Source organism: Oryzias latipes, chromosome 13 (assembly GCF_053564925.1).
Source record: "Oryzias latipes strain Hd-rR chromosome 13, Olatipes_Hd-rR_3.1".
NCBI lineage: Eukaryota > Metazoa > Chordata > Actinopteri > Beloniformes > Adrianichthyidae > Oryzias > Oryzias latipes.
Genome location: NC_136249.1, coordinates 23,243,838 through 23,263,904, shown reverse-complemented (window position 1 = coordinate 23,263,904; position 20,067 = coordinate 23,243,838). Strand labels below are relative to the sequence as shown.

The 20,067-nt window shown below is 38.4% G+C and overlaps 1 protein-coding gene and 2 long non-coding RNA genes across 5 annotated transcripts in view; 1 reads left to right on the top strand and 2 right to left on the bottom strand.

Moving 5' to 3' along the window:
• Positions 1-20,067, top strand: part of schip1 (schwannomin interacting protein 1) — a 247,031-nt gene that overhangs the window by 127,641 nt on the left and 99,323 nt on the right. The gene's annotated exons all lie outside the window — the stretch shown is intronic.
• Positions 1,369-2,618, bottom strand: LOC144981421 (uncharacterized). Its single transcript, XR_013647079.1, has 2 exons — positions 2,492-2,618; positions 1,369-1,470 (listed from the first exon to the last, which is right to left on the bottom strand). It is a non-coding gene; the product is annotated as an uncharacterized LOC144981421 (long non-coding RNA).
• Positions 13,881-17,443, bottom strand: LOC105358669 (uncharacterized). The gene is made up of 5 exons (XR_013647077.1): positions 17,336-17,443; positions 16,771-16,805; positions 16,144-16,301; positions 15,718-15,813; positions 13,881-14,364 (listed from the first exon to the last, which is right to left on the bottom strand). It is a non-coding gene; the product is annotated as an uncharacterized LOC105358669 (long non-coding RNA).

Below are 20,067 nucleotides of genomic sequence, written 5' to 3'. Positions count from 1 at the left end.
GGCAAACCTGTGCAGAGTATGCAGGTGGCCAGCACAAAACATCAAGGTCGTTGAGCATTGGTGAGCCTGTATGTCAAAAATGTCAATGCATTATTTTTCTAATGTCATGTTGTGAAAACAGGTTATAGTGAATTCTTTAGTAAGGGTGAAGTAGGTGAACACGGGTATGTCGTACAGATTTTTCATTTCTTCGTCCCCCTAAATCCTTGCAACAGGTTCAAAATAGGGAAGAAAACTGTTTTGTTTTTAATCTTTTTTCTATTCTCATTCTTTGTGTGGTCAAAGTTATGTGATTAATGCTAAAACAATTACGGTTGAAATACCCTCTTTCTAAAGGTTAACTGTGAAAAGCATCAACGAATAATAGCTTTGGCTTTACAGATACGCTTTTTCCTCCAAGATAGGAGTGTTTGCAATATTGTTGCTTTCTGTTTAGACTCTTATTTCAGCACATAAAAATCGTTTTTAATTAGTAAAAGTCATTCAGTTCTAGACTCATACCCAACTCGCATCAAAGGCCCGAGACTGAAATCTGACCACCAGTTTGTAACTGTCTCATTTGTTAACAAAGTAATAATAAGATAATATTACACTCCAGGAGATATTTTCTTATTACTCATCCTCAAAGGTTCAAGCTGTTCTCCTGAGTGTCTCCGTCTAGAATAGATTGTTATGACGACTTAATGACTTAGTACAGTGACAGCTCCGTGGCTTTATGAGAAGAAAAAAATTTTAATGTCTTAATAAAGCACAGTTTGTACAAGGGCAAAGAATTAAAGTACATTCAGAAGAAAAATACTTATAGAAAGTCACACTCTGTTAAAATATCCATCCATCCATCCATCTTTCTCCGCTTATCCGGGACTGGGTCGCGGGGGCAGCAGTCTAAGCAATGATGCTCAGATTTCCCTCGCCCCGGCCACTTCCTCCAGCTCCTCTGGGGGGACCCCCCGTTCCCAAGCCAGCCGAAAGACATAGTCCGTCCAATGTGTCCTGAGTCTTCCCCGGGGCCTCTGCCCAGTGGGACATGCCCAGAACACCTCTCCAGGGAGGCGTCCAGGAGGCATCCAGACCAGATGCCCGAGCCACCTCAACTGGCTCCTTTTGATGTGGAGGAGAAGCGGTTCTACTCCGAACTCTCAGCGGGTGACCAAGCTTCTCACCCAGGGCCGGCCCTGGTCTTCCGGGGGCCCTAAGCGAAATTTAATTTGTGGGCCCTCTAACTGATCAGCAGCACCAACAAAACACAACTGTTTTTGTAAAATAAATGAGATATATCTAGTGCAGAATGTTGGAAAGAAGTGCCTTCACTGTTGTGCGTGTGTGCACAAATGTATAACTGTCTTTTAAGTAATAATGAAACAATAAGTTTGATTTGGGTTCCATATTGGGTAGATTTGAACTTACCAGCAGCAACATCAACGTTTTCCCTTTCAACAGAAGATGTGGTGACAGGAGTTTCTTCTGCAGCTAAAAAACAAGAATTATTATACAATAATTAATGATGAAGTTAATAAAATAACTATAGCAGAATACTACTAATAGTTTAGTGGTTCAGTTAAAATCTGTGTGCAGGTTTTTCACAATGTCATGATCTTTTTATATATTTATGAGAAATAGATTGTTTGATTATATATTTGCACAAGATCATATTTATTTATTTAATTATGAACAGTTTGGGGCTCCATACTCTTCAGCCGCTGTTTATGGAAAAAAAGGGGTTATGCAGACACTGTTTTTTAAATTACTTTACATGCCACATGAAGGGATGTGGATGCTGCACCTCCTCCAATACTTTTTGAGAGCAGAAAAAAATGTTGGCTGACACAGAACTGTGCAAAACATCCTCATTATGTAAAACCAAAACTGCAAAATACAAATAAGAAAGAACTGTACCTATTTATAAATAATAAATGTGAATAATAATTTGAGTATAAATGGAAATATAAGCATTTATACACTTCTTATTCTATTATTTTGTATGTTCATAATTTTAAAATGAGTACATTTATTTTATTTGTCATTAATAAATTAGAACCTTTATTTCCTATGTATTTGGCAGTTTTGATTCTCCATATTTCATGCCAATGCAAGATTTTAAGACACATTGTTGAAAAAGTCAGACTACCAGACTATCTATAACAGATAAACAGCATTTTTTTTTCTGACATAAACCGGAAAATGCAGAACGCACTAAATATGTGTTAGCAAAACAATTAAACAATACGACAACGTGAGTTAAAACATTTATCAGCCATCACCGTTGTCGTTATTTGTTTGGAACGTCATGTCTGACCTCATCCAGGAAACTTGGGTATCAGAATTATTTTAGAGTTTTCCATTGGAAATTACGAAACGGGGTCGTTTATGTGCAAACTTCACCTGTCTTTCTAACTTTACCGAACTTCGGATCAATTAGAATTTTAAATCGCGAATGCACAGAAATACTGGATAATGTAAAAAATACGGCCCCATCATCCTCCAAACTTACCTTGTGATTGATGCTGAAGTTGTTCATCTTTTTTCAGCTCCTGATGGTTAAAGTCTATGTGGCATGAAGTGCTCTTGTTGTCGCTTTGATCAGTGTGACAAAATGTGCTTGTTTTTTTCTTTTCTCAACTTTATTGAAACAAAATGCTCTCGTAAATGCACACTGTGCCAGGCTCAGATGCAGTGATGTTGACCAATCGTTGCTGAGAGTGGCGTAACGTCATTATTCTGGTTGCCAGATTGGTTCAGGTGTGTTGACGTGGGGATCACAAAAGTGCAGGCAACATTCTTTTACACAACATTCACAGCTATGAAATAGGTTGCCAGATTTGGGTCTTTTTTTAATTTTATTTTTTTCGCCACTTCGGGGCCCTGGTGGTGACGGGGGCCCTACGCGGCTGCGTAATTCGCGTATAGGGAGGGCCGGCCATGTTCTCACCCTATCTCTAAGGGAGCGCCCAGCTCATTTCAGCCGCTTGTTTTCGGGACCTCGTTCTTCCGGTCATGACCCATAGTTCATGACCATAGGAGAGTAGTGGAAGAAGATCAACCGGTAAATTGAGAGCTAAAAAATATAATTGGTGGGCTCCAATGGGCCCACCACCCGTAGGAGACCTCAAAAGGGGCCGGTGCAATGTGGTTTGGGTGGCAGTCGAGGGCGGGTGCCTCGGTGGCCCAAACCCCGGTCATGGAACTTGGCTTTTGGGACATGGAACTTCACCTCTCTGGGAGGGAAGGAGCCTGAGCTGGAGCGAGAGTTTGACAGATACCGTCTGTTAAAATATAATAAAAATAAATAGACCATTTTAATTAAGTCTAAAATACGTGTTGACTTTTTAACACAGATTTTAATCATGCATCGTAACAAAATTTCAAAGCAATACATGCACATTTTTAAAGGTATCTTAAACCTTGTTTCCACTGAGCGGTATGGTATGGTCCAGTCCAGTCCAGCATTTTGAGCGTTTCCATTATAAAATGAACCTGTTGTAAACCTGGCTGTATTCGTCTTCGCCGCCCACAATCTTCTCTCAAACAACATTAAATAGTTTGTATATACAAAGTACCAAACGCCAAGCAGGAAAAAAATTAGATGCTGGATGACCTCCATTGCTGTTGTTGTTAGCTTCACCCTGCATGCACCGGGACAAACCAACTTTAAATGACAATACTCGCCTGAATTGCCTGGACCATTCTAAACCAGACCGGACCGTATAGCTCAGCAGGAACAAGTCTTCATCATAACCTTGTGGACTCTTATTGGCAAAACCCAACCTACCTCCAACGCTGTTGTGTTTTTAGTTGAGTTCTTGCATTTGACACTTACTTATATATTTGAATGTCTCCTGATAATGTATGTAATTGTAACTATAAACTGTACAATCCTACTGCAGCACAAACAACAACAGTCAAGGTGAGCTGTGTTTGAGCGACTATAACAATTTGTTCTGTTATGCATTTTACAGTTTTTGCTGATGCAGTGACCCAGTTTCTCCAGAGGGATCATTAAACTTTCATCCTATCTTAACGTCTCTTGGAGCAAAACCCTGAAGCTCTTCTGAGCTCACTAGAACTGTGCAACACCAACAACTCCACATGGGCAGTACAGAATGAACATAACACAAAGCAGAGGTAAATGACCGGTTTGTGTCTACTGGAGGTGACAGAATTGAACGCCTGTCTGTTTTGGTATTGACTCAGACCTTCTGATGTACAGTTGATTTGGAAGAGCCTGTACAATACAGATATATTTTTATTCTGCAAACCTGAAAGATAATTAGTTTCAACTTAAGGATGTCAGAGGTTTGAAATATGAAGTAAAGTGTTCAACAAAAAATGATGCACAAAAATTATGGCAGGTACACTTTATGTAGTAGACCGAGGCGTGTGCCAAGCTAAAACCTCACAGGACTTTAACCTAAAAGTCTTTGCCACAACACACCAAAACATGGCCACTTACTAAGATAAAGTGCACAGAGGAACAAAAACACAACACATTTACTTTGAGAAAGGAGCCCTCCAAGCTTAAACAAGCCTGTGTGTGAACCTAAAGACAATAGAGATATTAAGACTTGAACAACCCAGATATTACCCACGGAGATCAATGATCCCATTAAAGCTTGAAGCAGATGCTTCTTGTTAAGCAGAGATGGCTGCACATTATGGGTACTGGCAAGTAATATAGCTCAATTTTACTGCATTGGACACTTTGCCACACAAAATCTTCATAATATATTTTGCTTTTCAAAGCTTATATATTACATGGCTCAGGAAATTAGGCAGCATTTAAAGCATGAATAATCAGAATACCTTATCTCTGTCTGTGGAAACCTCTCCACTATGATGACACGTGTTCCTGCTAAAGCATGAGAACAGATAAAAAGTAAACTCTTAGAAGATTATTTATATCTGCACTGCTAATTATAGTGTGAAAACGATTATAGTCTTCATGTGATCCATTGAGCTTTTTGTCATTTTGTTGTTGTCATCCTTTAAGGCGAAGATTTGTTTTCACTGATGACCTGAATGGAACGGGAGAGCAGCCATGTTTTCTGTAGCGGAGAGGTGGAGGAGGTAACTGAGGGAAGGGTCAATGGGGGAAAAGAAGGCTGATGGAATCCCTTCTGTAATTTATGTAAATGCAGCTCAGGCCTCCACACCTGATCCCCCGGCTGTCCTCTATAGTGTTTGCTCTTTTTAATGTCTGCTGGTAAATTCAGGATTTGGCTCATTGCACAGAACAGGCCGTCGCTGCTCACTGTCAACAATCATCAGTAAAACTCCCTCATAGAAGTCATTCATGTTTGAAGTATTGTGATGAATGTTACCTAATGCTAAGGCATATTCTAGGATATTTTTTGTCTCTGTTTTATGACACAGCCTTTCATTCTAGATTTTTGGAAACAAGTAGGTTTTTAGAATATTTCTTTATTTTTCAGTGTAGAGTAATTAATTATGTAATTAGTTCATTTAACTGTTAGTTCAAATGTATGTTTGAATAAATAATTAATGTATTTTTCAGACTATAAGTCGCTCCTTAGTCGCAGCAGTTGTGGAAGTCGCAGCAGCCAAAAAAAAAACATAATAAAGAAGAAAAAAATCATGTAGAAGTCACACTTTCGGGAGGAAAGTGCAATGCTTCTAGAAAAATCTGCCGAACCGGCATAATCCTGCATTCATATCAAATGAGATTCACATGTCAAATTCGCCGTCCGCTGGCTCTTTTTTGACACATCAAAATTTGATGCTGAATTCTTGTCTAGACGATCCCGTCGCGTGTGGGAGAGGCTACTGTCAAATTTTTTTGTCTCATTACTACGTGGAAACTTTGATTGTATATCTCAATTATAATGCAGGAAAGACACAGATGATGTTTTGAGGTTTATTTATTTTGAAGAGTTCTACTAAAGCATCGGTAAACATGTTCCATGTCTGGGTTCATGAGATCATTCAGTCTTGTTTTTTCAGTGAGACGTAGTTTCTAGTGGTTGAGCTTCGGATGAATGATGGCACTTAGTTTCAACCGTACTTCTGTGACTCTGTGACCTAGTTTAATATGGTCCAAGGAGGTTAAAAAACAAAACTAAAGGAATATTAACGTCTTGAGGCATATAAGAAAGAAATCATAAAGCTGTCTGTTACAAAAACTGATACACACACCTACAGTGCCTTCTAGCATTTGTTAGCGGGAAACAACTGCTAAAGGGAAACCGGTTGTTAGTGGCAAATTAAACAGCTATATGAGCCAGTATTTATTTTTTTTAAATCATATACAAGTTGCTCCTGGGTAAAATTCACCCCCTCGTAAAACAATACATAAAAAAATCGCGATTTAAAAGGTAGCCTAGTCTTTAACCTTTAGACTATATATCTATTTTTTCTTTGGTGTTTTCCACTTCAGCTGATTTGAGATTAATTTACCATTAACAACAAAAGTCCCTCAATCTTCTCATATTTAAAAAGAGTCACATGATTTTGTTATCCAGAGCATTTTTACTTTTAAAAGTTGATCTGAAAGATGTTTGACTGCTCATCTCAGTTTGACTTCCACCACTCACGATAAGATAAGCTGGGGAGTAAAAAGAACATAATAGTAGCAGGAAGAAATCCCTCCTGCAAACTCAAAAGCATGGACACTGTCCTAAAGAAGTCCGGATGTCTCAGCTGGACTTTGGTTAAAGGCAGAAAAAACAGACACTGATGGACTGAGCCCAGGAAATAAGGACAGCGTCAAGAAAGACAGGTGTGCCTGAGAAACTCAGAGGGAACTTCAACACACACAACAGTCTTGTTCATTTCAAACTCAGCAATACTCTAAGACAAAAAGCTGGTCCATGCAAAGGAAAAAACACACAGGGAGAAGCATAGCAATATGGACTTTGCAATCCAGTACATTGAGGAGAGATTTGATCTGTGTCTTGGGTTAGGTAAACAGCCTTATGCACAGCACGGAAGAGCCAGAACATCAGGGCAGGACCCAGCTGTTCACCTGCACCTGAAGGACAGTGGGGGCTCCTTTAATTTTACATTCTGGATAGAGAGGACAGATGGTTTGAAAGAGGAGTCAAGGAAGCATCTATGTCAAAATGAAGAAACCCTCTCTCAGCCAAGGTGAGGGGCTAAGACAGTTTCTGTATCCAATGTACAGTTCTGTTTTGACATCTTTGCCCAAGAGACTACGGTTGCATTCACACCTATCACACACAAACAATAAACCACTAACCAATGCCTCCACCTCTGAGCCGCAACACGGAATAGGAAATTCACCAACCATTCTGATAAATCGCTGGATCATTGACATTTGCATTTGCTCACATATCATCTAGTTGTTTAGCTTTTTAGCCACACCTCGGAAGAAGGCAGGCCATGAATACCTGAATTCCCCATCAGCAGTAAGCTGGGTGAGATGAGTGGTAATGTAGGCGCTAAATGCTGGTTCTTCAAAGCCCAAATAGCCCATGATGTTCCCAATAGGCTTCTTCTTTTTCTTTTTCTACTGAGCGCTCTCCACCACCTACAGTTGAAAGAGGTTTGTTGTGAAAGGTTGAAGTGGTGAAAATCTAACAAATCTTTTTTAGGCTGTTTCTTTCACTGCTCTGTTCATATATATGACTGACTTGGTGTTATGTAATACCAGCCAGGCACAAACTACAATTACTATTCTGTCTTCCATGATCAAATTTCTAACGGTTGACACTTTTGTGAATTGAAAAAAACATTTTGTCCTCGGTGGGGTTGCGGGCAGGTTGCACGGGTGTGCAGTTTGGGCTGACCATGGGTTGCCCTGGCCTGCCTCTAGGGTTGCGCGAGAGGGTGGGTGCTCCTGGGTCTTTGTCTGACGGTGGGGCTCTTGGATGCCTGGATCGGCCGGGTTGCTACGCTGCCTAGCCCGAGCTCTGGCATGTGGGGTGCCGGGCCTCCTGCCTTTGCTGGAGCATTTAGTGTGATCAAGGTACAACACTATAAGAAGATGATTAATGTTTGTGATGCAGTGGTTGAATTGCACCCAAATCTGTAAAACAGTACAGGTGTTTAGTATGCAGACATGCATGTACATTTTGAAGACTCCAATACTATAAATACTTTTGAAGAGAGTTTTTTTAATTATGGTCTCAGGGGGTCACCATGTACCTTGTTTTCTGTTACCCTGCTTCAACACACCTGATAGACAGTGTCATTAATCTCTGCAAAGACCTAATTGACCTGTTGGAGCAGGATAAACATAAAAGACATGGATGCTGTGAGCTAGGACTCAGACACTGCAACAGAAGAATTGCAGAGTTGTAATAGTTATCAAAGGCTTTTACACGCATGACAATTCCAAAGAAATCACAGCTTTAACCGATTTTTCATGCAATGTGTGGAGTATCTTAGTGTGACAGAGACGATAAAAACTGCATACAAGCAGATTCCATCAGCTAAGGCCTTTAAAGTCACAATAAATGTTTAAAAGTGAGTGTAAAACAAGCATTGAAAATTGCATTAAATAAGGAATTTTGTTCATTTTATTCAAACTGCTTAAAAACAAGTTTATCTTCTAAAATGAGTGTCCACCTGAAGTGCACTTTAGAAAATCATGCAGAGATAATCTGCAGGATCATCAACATGAGCAGGACTCCACTTAAATTTGTCAGAAGATGAAAAATTGACAAAAAATTAGCTTGTTATGAAATACCCCAACACCTTAGGTGGTCATTTTAAAGTTTTTACTTATGTAGTAGTTGCACCTGTCAGACAAATGCAACTTATTTTTACCTCCTCACTCAATAAGTTGTCAAAATTACTAATCATATCTTATTCTGAGTGTTGCACAACATGAGACCTCACAGTCCTAAACCGATTTTTTTTACCCTGCTGGCATTAGAATTATGATTGTCCTAAATATAAGTACATTTATACAATTACCTAGTTTTTGACAAGGTTAATGACTTTTGCTCCCCTCAGTGCTCCTCCATCAGCATAGGCAAACTGACAGCAATTGTTTCTCTGTGTTTCTCTTCTCCAGACCTTTGTACAGTGCTCCCCATATGACTTCAATCTGCCTGTCTGACAAGCTGAACACGAGTGGCCTTGATCGCTGCAGGAGATCTGCAAGATGCAGTTCTGTACATACATTTTTTTTAAAAGAGGCACGGTGTTAAATAAACTGTCTCTGAAGCTCAAAAAGTGGGCTGTGAATCAAACCATTGCAGGCTCTAAGCTTTATAAAAGACTATGAAGACTGGTGCTTGTAAAAACAAGCTGATCTTTTAGCTCCAACCATTAATTGGCACATGAGTAAATATACAACATAACTACTCATCAAGTAGGCAGAACTAGTTCAGAGCCCATCCGAATAGGCTCAGGAGACTAGTTTAAGTCTGTAAGAAAGGGATTCTATTAAAAATAACAAATATGTCTTCAGTAAAGACAATTTCAAAGTGCTGTGTGCTGTTTGACAGAAGGAGAAACAACTATTGTGAGTTAAGATGTCAAAGCTCCAAAACCTTCTAATGAGTTTCAGAGAGACTAATAAAGACTCAGGTTCTGTGTTGTTGAAAAAGTAGCAATGGTTTATTATCTTTCTGCTAGAATCTATGTATCACTGGTTTAATTGCCTTTCTAGGTCCATCTAATTTAATATGTCTGTTTGTTTTTCATGTCCAGATGGATCTGTAAGGATCACGCTTGATTAGGACCAGCAGATCTCAGTCTCTATTAAGAGATATTGAGTAAAAAAGAATCCACGATGTTTTAAACAGATATCATGACATGCCTTTACTGCTTCTTTATTTGTTGGGGCGACAGTGGCTCAGGTGGTTGAGCGGGTCGTCCAATGACCGAAGGGTTGGCGGTTCGATCCCCGCTCCCACCAGCCAAAATGTCGTTGTGTCCTTGGGCAAGACACTTCACCCTCCTTGCCTCCAGTGGTGTGTGAATGTGCATGAATGTTCTTGGTGATGGTCAGAGGGGCCGTAGGCGCGAAATGGCAGCCACGCCTCTGTCAGTCTGCCCCAGGGCAGCTGTGGCTACAACCGTAGCTTACCGTCACCAAGTATGAATGAGGAGTGAATGAATAATGGACACAATGTAAGCGCTTTGAGTGTCATGAAAAGCGCAGATAAATCCAATCCATGTTTTTTTGTGTTGGATTGATTGCATGAATGTGGAGTCCAGTTTACCTTCATTTTGTTGAAAAAGTTTTAAACAATGAACATTGTTGCTCAAAAAATATGTGTATCAATGGTACAGCAGAGCACAATTTAAAAAAATGTCATTTCAAATGTAAAAATATTTCCACTTTGCTTTCATAAATCCAACCTAGTGTACATTCTACTTGGCAAACATGGTAGTCCCTTTTAATGTTTAAATATTTGCTAACCTAAGTGTATTTAACAATTGTTTTTTTAAGTTTAACATCCAAAGCAAGACATAAATTCTTTGTTTGATGACTTATTTCCAATGTTTATTGGAATTGTGCAGTATAATTCAATCTTTTAAAAGTTTTCAGTGGCTTTCAGGTATTTTTTGTGGCTCACAAAACATTTGGTCAGTTTTCTCCTTTTCATATTGCTAATTAGTTTAACAGTTTCTTTGTCACATATGAAAGAAATATTGCAGCATAGGTCATTTTCTTGCTTGTGTTTAGGATTTGCTTTCAAAAATATGAAACCTGCAATGCTGACTTCTGCACAACTGAAACAGATCAAATCAAACTTTATTTATACTTACTTACTTTCAGGCTCTAGCTTTTTCATGAACAAAATTATTTGGAATTGAATGCAATTTACCAAATAAAGGCTAGGGAGCTCATTATGCTACGGATACACCAGGAATGTGAGGCATGTTCAAGAGCCCACGTTCAGAATGTCTTTTAGTATCTTGTGTTCACACTGGACTGTCACTTCTCGACACTAGTCTATGTGCTGACAGTTGGAAGAGGCTTGGTGCAAAATGTTGAAGCGCTGCAAATCTCACCAGTCTTGCTCCTGGCTTTTTCTTTTACAGCTCTATTCTGATATCTGAAAGACTTGGTGACATATGATTCTGTCCAGGCACAAACTGCAGCTGCTAATTTGTCCTCCATGATTAATTTTCAAAGAGTTGGCACTTCCATATTTTGAAAAGAACCCCTACTCATACGTCACTACCAAATCTGGGTCCCTGATAAGTCAAAGTTGAACTGGTTTAACTTTCGACGCTCTCAACGTTTTGGACATACAGGCTAAAAATGGTTGTCGTAGTGATGCATGAATGCAAGAGTTTTGAATGTGGAAGCCCAAAACACATGTTTATGCATGTTTACATACAGTTTTTTATTGGAGTAGTCGCATGAACGTGCGTTGCCAAGGCCAGTGTGAACGTAACATTACACAAGCAAGACAGTACAATTTCACTGCTAAATAATCCAAATGTACCACATCAATGATATTTACAGCCTGTTTTCTGAAACCTTTTTTGCCTATTTGGTTGAATTGTTAGATGTGTAATTGTATTTTTATGTTCAATCTTCAAATTTAGTACAAACAAAAACAAAAAGTGGATCATGGTATTTTGATTATCCCAAGAGTGTAACTTCTTAACTGTATTTTACCTGTAAAGATGCATGTAGGGGTCTAAGATTTCACACAGTGTTCTTATATTCATGACAGCATTATTTACAAGTGCTAATAAATTATTATTATTTTCCAATTATCCAAAAGAATATGTCTTTTAACAAAAGAGTGAAATCTTGTGTTGTGTTGTCAATCTATTTAAAGCAAAGGCATTCAGACGGCTTTCTTAAATTGTTTACATATCAGAATGAGAAAGGCAGATGAGCCATTTTATGACGTTTCATTCTTTTATTTGCCCCTTATTCATTGTGTGATTAATAGTCGCTCGACTTCTGTGTGGTATTATGAATATCATTACTCATTCAAGTAAACTGACAAAAAAAGGGCTACTGGGTCATGCAGCCACTAAGAATAATGCCGCAATATGAACAGTATTCCCATCCAGTCTCATTCAAACTCATAAATGTGCCCCAGACAGATGCTCTGTGAATTTGCACCTACAAGGTTATGTGGCAGAGTAGTGCATGCATTTGTAAGTCCTGATCCTGATCGCATATTCTGCAACAGCCCTGCATTCCAGAGTCTGGAGACTTTTTTACAGCACACTCTTTTTTTTTCGTTGAAGAAAAGGGCCATTATTCCGAGCACAGCTATCAAATCTGACTTTTAAATTGTACACAAACACTTATCTCACACTTTCCTCCTCATCTTTCCGGTGCTTTCTTGTTCCATTCTCTCTGTTTGTTGTCTCTTCAGGGAGACTTTATATGAAAGGCCAACAGCCTAGGGACATGCTCGGTTAATAGTGCCCCTAAATGAAGTCATCTATAACGGTAGCAGCCTTTCATACACATACACGTACACGCCCACCTGAAAACAGAGACACACATGTCTCTATCCTGGGGACATATTGGAGGCAGCATCCACTTGGACAGCTGTGTGATAGAACAACATTTGACTTGATAGGGGGAAGTGATTGAAAGGGTGACCTTGAGAGGGTTACAGAGATGAGAGGCAGGCAGGTGGAGTTTAATTAAAGGTTCCTTGAGAAAAGAGAGAGCCTTGAGTTTTGCAAAGAGAGGGGCAAACGGGAGGGGTGAAACAGGAAGTGTGGACAGGGTGAGGCGTCACGAAAAAGGTTTGAGGTTTCTTTATTTTTCCTTTGCAACTTATACTCTTTTTCCTTAGTCGCCATGCATATGCATGCTCAGTCTGAGTCTTTGTTTGAAATATTAAATCAAGATTCACAATTTGCATCACAAATGCATCAAAGATGCTAATGAGAAGCAACAAATAAGATATTTTTGGAATTTGTTCCCAAGGAAACTTGTCTCGTTGTTTCATTACTTTGGAGGTGAATATCAAAGCTTGATGCGCATCCATGGAGGAGACTTTTGTGGGCAATGTTCCAGCATTGCAGCTGTGTTACGTCACCGAGAGCCAATGTTTTTGTTCCTGGTCCCTTTCTGAATATTTCACGCTGCCATTTACTCCCGAGTTCACTCCCAGAGAAAGGGAACCATTATAAATTGCACTCTTCTACATCCCACTCCCTACTTCTCCAGGCCCCCTCTCTCATCCTCCTTCTCTTCCTACACCTTTCGCTTTGCTTTTCTATTCTCACCCACTAAGTTTCATTTTTTAAAGTCTTCATCTCTTGGTTTTCTCTTTTTGCCGCCAAATCCTCCGTTTTATTTGACTGAATGATAATGGGTTTGAAACATATTCCAAATGGACTGCAGATCAGTGTCAGGATTACTTTATCATTCATTTCCTATTTCCCATCTATGGGCAATCCAACTGTGAGCTTGCATGTTAAGCTGCTGTATGACTCCAAAACAGGCAAATGAAAAACAAAACAAAGCAAACAGTTGCATCTTATTTTGGCTAATTAAGAAAAAAATTTCTTTGGCTGTTCTGAAAAAAATATATATTTTTGTTGTTTTTAACATGTTCTTGTAGCATTTTTCCTCATAATGGACGACATATATGATAATATACACTGTAAACCCGAATAAGTTCAGTGAACTCAAAATTTTTGAGGAAACAGATTACATAATAATTTTTAAGTTGACTTACTTAAAAAGTATAAGTTATTTGAACTTAAAATCTTTGAGTTGAATAAAATAAAACAATTTAACTAAAAGTAAACAATAACTTTTTATTTAACTAACTTAAAGATTCTTACTTTACTAAACTAGAATATTTTGTTTTTATTGAACCTTAATACATTAGTCAATGAACTAAAAAACTTTAATATATCTCAACTCAAAATTAATCATTTGAAGTCAAAACTAATCTTTTTTTATCCTTCTTAGTCAGGACCATTGTTACAAAAGAAATACTGAGGCAGAATTGTAATTGCAAGTTTATTTTTAAACCACCTTCCACAAGTACATTTGAACAACTTGTGGTACTAGAAAATGTAAAACACTGTACAATTTGTGTTAAGAAAAAGTGCACAAGCCATAAAAAAAAAAAAAAAAAAAATCAGTCTTCAAGAAAAGCAAAAAATGAGCACTAATCTTTTTTACACCATTTCCTTATACAACTTTATAAAAAAGAGCATTCTTACATTTCAAGAAAAGCAAAAATTGTTTATTAGCCTTTTTTTTTACACTTTTCCCACATAAAACTGTATTTTCTTAGGCTGCCCTTTCCCTACAAACATTAGCGCTCAAAAAAATACCCATTTGGGAATGTCGCCTACCACAAGCTCATCTTCCAACACAACTGCTGTACTGAGCGGACAGAAATGCACTGAACTTGTATTGTTGTTGCTGACGGTCAGAATGCCAACAGAGGAGCTGCTGATGTCTGGCTCTGGTGACGCTTTAATCTGCAAAGGAAAAAATACAGTGTAGTATTAAAGAAAGAATTGATCGTTTGAGGGAAGAAAACTTTATGCAAAAACTACAACCTGAAATTGACATTTTAAGAGAAGGTCAGAAATTACACATCAGGAAAATTATTAAAGTTGATTTAAATTAATGATTTCAAGCATTGTAGTCAAAGCAATAAAGAATTTACACATATTTATCAAACTTATTACAGAAATGATAAAATGCATTGATTAAAAAGACAGAAAATAAAACAAAAACGTCACTTAAATCACATTTGCTTAATTCAATACAGTGATCTTTAACTAAAGTCATGTAGAGATTGATTTATTGATTGAAAAGGATCTGGAAGAACAGAGCTTATATAATACAAAATCAAATGAAATCAAAATAAGACTATATGTAAGAATCATCATGATTCCATAAGGCACTGTACACAAAAAAATAAACAAAAGCTTTTGTAACATGACAATCTGAAAACAGGATCACATTTATCCACCCAAACGCCACCCCTCCCTCCACCTAACCAGTTTCACCAACATAACTCTCAGCTTGTGCTGGATGGTCAGCACCTTTCAGGACACGTCCAGGAATTCCATCCGACCCAGCTGCTTACCTACTATTCACCCTCTGGAACTCTTTCCTGATGTCATGCTCTCACAGTTAGCACTCGTAACTCTCCACCAGGTTGTGTCTCTGTTATGGGGCAGTTTTTCAACTACAGCTCAGAACATCTCCATAACAATGACACAACCTGCTGGAAAGAATCCCCTTCTTGCCAATGCAACTTAAGAGCAAAGATTCAGTTCAATTTTATTTATATAGTCCTATGTCACAACAAAAGTCGTCTCCATGGGCTTCATACCGGCAATTGTACAAGAACATGAAATCATAATACATTAGGTATTGGCTAAACTAAACAGACTAAACTAAACTGGGCATCCCTGCCATTAGATCCCTCTTACACAGTAAGGAAAACTCCTTTAAAAAAATAAATAAAACAAAGACTCCTCCCCCAGGACGGACAGGCGATGTTCCAGAACTCTTAGAGAAGAATTACATTTTCTAGTTCAACAACTGCATTTTTAAAGTCCAGCAGATTGGCGTCATCCAGATGAAATAGGGGACGGCTGTGGGCCCCAGACGAGTCAGAGGCGAGGTCCACGGTCAGGTACAGGAGCACAGATGAGCTGGAGTGCAATATTTTAGGAGACCATGTGCTTTGCCACATAACATTGCTTTGGCATGACTTTCTGGTTAAGTTATATTACCCACACAGCTGGAGTATTAACCAGCACACTGTCACTGGTACTATTTAGTGAATAAAACATTATCCATCATAAAATACTTACATTCCAAACTTTGAAGAACTGTGGGTCCTCCTCACGTTTGTATATGGGAAGCCAGTACAGGACAGGAGTACCATTAACATCAGCAGTCTGTTCTTGCTGAACAGAAACAAATACAAATTAATATGGCAAACATATTTCAAATGACTGCACCCTTTGGTCTGGCTCAGATCAGTTCATTTAGTCTTTTTAATTATCTTAAAATTGTACAGTTATTTCAAAAATACACCAAACATAAGATGACATTAAATTCATATTTACAAATGCATTGGGATCAACGTTGATGTTTTTTTCTCCAGTGAAGTAAACATTTACAGTCATTCACTGAATTAGAAACGCTCAGTGATTAATATGAACCGATCCAAGTCAGCCCCTTCTTTTAGCTATACTAATGCATAATGTTGATCATGCCATGCAGTTATACCTCACCTGTTTATCATAGAGGTGCAGAATGTCGCATAGAGCCTTCCGGTTCGTGCTGCCTTCTGTCTCAAAAAGATCAGCATCCGTGGCGTCTGTCTGTCCAGGTCAAAATAAAACGGTTTTCGCAGGTTGACATTTGTGATGCGATGAAACTCAGCTCACATCTACAAAAAAAAAAAAAAAATTAAAATGTTAAACACAATTTAAAGCTTTTTCAAGCTACTGGTAGCTTGGAAAAACTGCTGCATTTTACAATAGCCTCAATACTCTGTCCACAATATGTAATCTAGGATGCATATTAATATTTTATGGATGTTTTAGGAAGAGACAAAACTGTTATATTAAAATATTTGACATTGTGAAACACAAATCACAACCAAACCAGGGGCCAAAATACCGTTTTTTGAGTCTTAAACAAACTATATAATACATTTAGTACTTTAACTCGAGCCCAATTCAGGACAAAGTTATAACTGCTACATAACATTAACTTAAGGTAGGTTGGACATTTTTACTTATTCATAATTAATTTAATTTGTCAATAAGGTCAAATGTTCTCCAGGAGGATTCATTGGACTGAGAGCTGCCCGTGTCTTAAATATTGCAGCCATGTTAACTACAATCCAAACTTACCTCCGCTCTTATTTTTCAAACGCACCGCCGGTTCACTAAAAATAAGATACGAGAACAAGTTAGCGTAAGGCAGCTAGCTTAGCCCACATTTGCATTTATTAGGTTACTACGTGAAATACAAGTTACAGAAAAACATAACGATTGCCAAATCACAGAGCCTGTGGTAAAAAGTAGTAGAAAAAAAAGGCAATTCCCACCGAGTCGTATATGTGGCTGTGGCAGCCGCTCTGCCAGAGCTAGCTAGCGGTTAGCTAGTAGTAACGGTTAGCTAGTAACGGTTAGATAATTTAAAATGTGCGCCAACCAACTCGGTAAACGTAAAACTTGAAACTTTGCCCCAACAACTTCTTTTAACCACAAGCAATAATTCTCTGATGACATGATACTGCAAAACATACATAATTGTTTAATTCAGAACAAATATTATTCGAAGATACATACAAACTCGTGGAGCACGTCATGAATACAAAGGATATACTAGAAGGAACATCAAAAGAAGCAACAAATATATAATACAGAGGCGAAAGTCATAAAATATAATAAAAAATAAAATAATACGACTTACCTAGACGTATGTGTATCAACTTGGGCCAGCTGACACTCGCATCAGACCTCCGCCATCTTGAAGACTTCTGTGGCTGAGTTCACGTTCATGGGCGTACGTTATGACGTCATCACGTCTCATTACTCATAAGTTTTGACTCCAAGGTTTCATTTACTCAAAATGTTTCAGTCCAATAAAGATATAACTGTGGCAAAAGTTGAATCGGCTTATAGGTTTTAAGCTGACTCAACTTGTTTGTTACTTTTGAGTTCAGTGATTATAAAACTTTTGAGCTCATTGGACTATTCGGGTTTACAGTGTTAGTAAAGGAATCCTAAAATTGCTTTTCGGAGTATTTTTTTAATTCAACTTGTTGTGAATCAGGAGCAGACAAAAAATACAGTTGTAAAAAGCTTGTACATAAGGAGGCTATCTCCACGCCAACGGTCCCACCCACAACTCAGAGGTAAATTTCTGGTGAACTCCTGCCGTGCTGCACATAATTAAAAAACAACTTTTACAATAGATCAAAAGATGATCAGAGCAGGTCTTTGAACATTCTAATAGATTAGTGCACATGTATTAACCTAACTGTGTTAATCTAAACTGAACATCAGGTTACTCTTAACTGTTACTGAGTCTTGTGTATTAGTGAGGTCTAATTACAATTAGTATAAGGTACAATTCCCTTTTTATTCGCTGCAAACAGCCAATGAGAGTAATTTTGCCAGTAAAAATATATCAGCTGGGTCCAACTGCTGTCATGTTGCCTTTAATCTTAAGAGATTAAAGAGACATAGATGTTAAGGATTTCCATCACAGCTGACAGTAGATGCCTGGATTGAAATTTCTGCCCTTACAGTGACATTTTGTTTTGTTATTTTCCTTAACACAAGTGGATGAAAGTTTTTTTTTGTTTAGTTTTTTTTTTATCACACGGGCATGTGGCAGCAGTCGCATCTGTAGAAAAAAAACCTGCAGCCATAATATTTCATATAAACCAGAGATGATTGGCAGCTCAATGCACGGCTGACCCCGTGAACTGCGGTGGCCCTCTGGGATGCAGACAGGTGCTTTGCTGATCAAAGGCTGCACGCGCACGCTGAACTTTTGTACCTCCGTGTCAGCCTTCTCCCTTTTCCAGCCTCCGCTCACTAACTTTCTGCGCTCCTTCGGAAGACGCAGCCGAGTGTGTCCTGTCAAAGAGCAGCAGCACTTTTATCTGTTCAAAGACAGTGAGGCCTCAGAGAGCGGGAGATGATGTGGAAACAAATAAAACCTGTTTACCCACACAGGATATCTAAAGAGTGAAGAAGAAATTAGAATAGAGAACAAGCAAGAGTGAAGAGATAAGGAAAAGTGACACATTTGCCGCAGTATCGACACCATGAAACGTTCGATTAGCTCTTCAAAGCTTGTTACTTCTACTTTAATATTATGCTAGTATAACACTCTCCCTGCGTGAAGGACTGATTTCTGACCATCGTCAAGATGGCTTAGTCCTTCTTTAATTCAAATCCTTTGCATAGAGCTTTTATCCTATAAACTACATTGATGATCACGTTGAAAATAAAGCACACATACAGACCTCATTTGTTTCCTCAGAATACAAAAGCCTGAGTTCCTGCTGTGTGCCAGTGCAGCTGCAGCCTGCGCTGAGAGATTTGGGTCAGGTTCTGGAGGATGGCCGTCTGGCGGTGTTGTTGAGTTGTGGCTTTTTAACAGATTGGATTTTCCCTCTCATCTGCTCGTGGACGGTAACTTACTGCGGTTCGTATGATGATGTGAGTGAGTGGATTAAAAAGGGGGAACCATGAACAGAGTAGGAGGAAATGGAGCCAGGTCTCCCCTCCAGGAATATATATGAATCAAGGAAGGCAGGAGTCAATGTCTATGATGCTTCTTTCTTGAACATCTTTTTCCTTTTCTTTTTATTTTGGTTAATCGTTGGTTTGCATTTCAGTTTATTTTGTATCTGTTTTCCAGTTTATGGAGTATTTTTTTTCCATTTGTTTGCATGATCATGCACTCTCCCTATAGTTTATGAAATGTCTGGATGCTTGGCTGTTTGTTTTTTCTAATTGATAAATTCAATTTTAACTCTTTGTCAGATTAAATTGATTATTTAATTATAATTCACTCTTATCCATATGTTGCAGCTGTTTTTGCATTATATAAAATTGTATTCATAGTTTCAATCTCTGAAAAAGTTTCCTTTTTGATCAAACTCCGTCGTGATCACACAAGCAACATTCACCGCTGCAAAATGGTGCTACAACAGTTTAGGATGTGGACCCCCTCGTCATTGCATTGTTTCTGCAGAGACAAACAGCAGTTTCTTGTTTTATGTAAGAATCGGTTAGATTGAAGCTTTAAAAACTTACAGTAATGACACCTTAAAACATCACAGGTGAAATAAAAGAGGAAGGGAAAAAAATCACAATCTTGCCAATGACCTCAATTTTTTAAGTTAATAAAATGTTGAGGGAAAGTGATGGGTGTTTCTCACTTCATTCTGCAGGTGTTGAAGCTTGTTTGATCTATGAAACGGGAGTTCTCGGTTCACTTGCAGGTCAACTGACATGAATGAGGGACTGGGAAAATGCACATAGATTACCCTTAGGATTTAAAAAATAAATGAATTTACATCAAATTCATCTTTAATATCGATATTGATTCATCGAACCCATTAACCAGTTTTCCGTCAAAGATTTTTTTTAGCTCAAAAAAGATAATTGCAGTTAGTTAAGTCC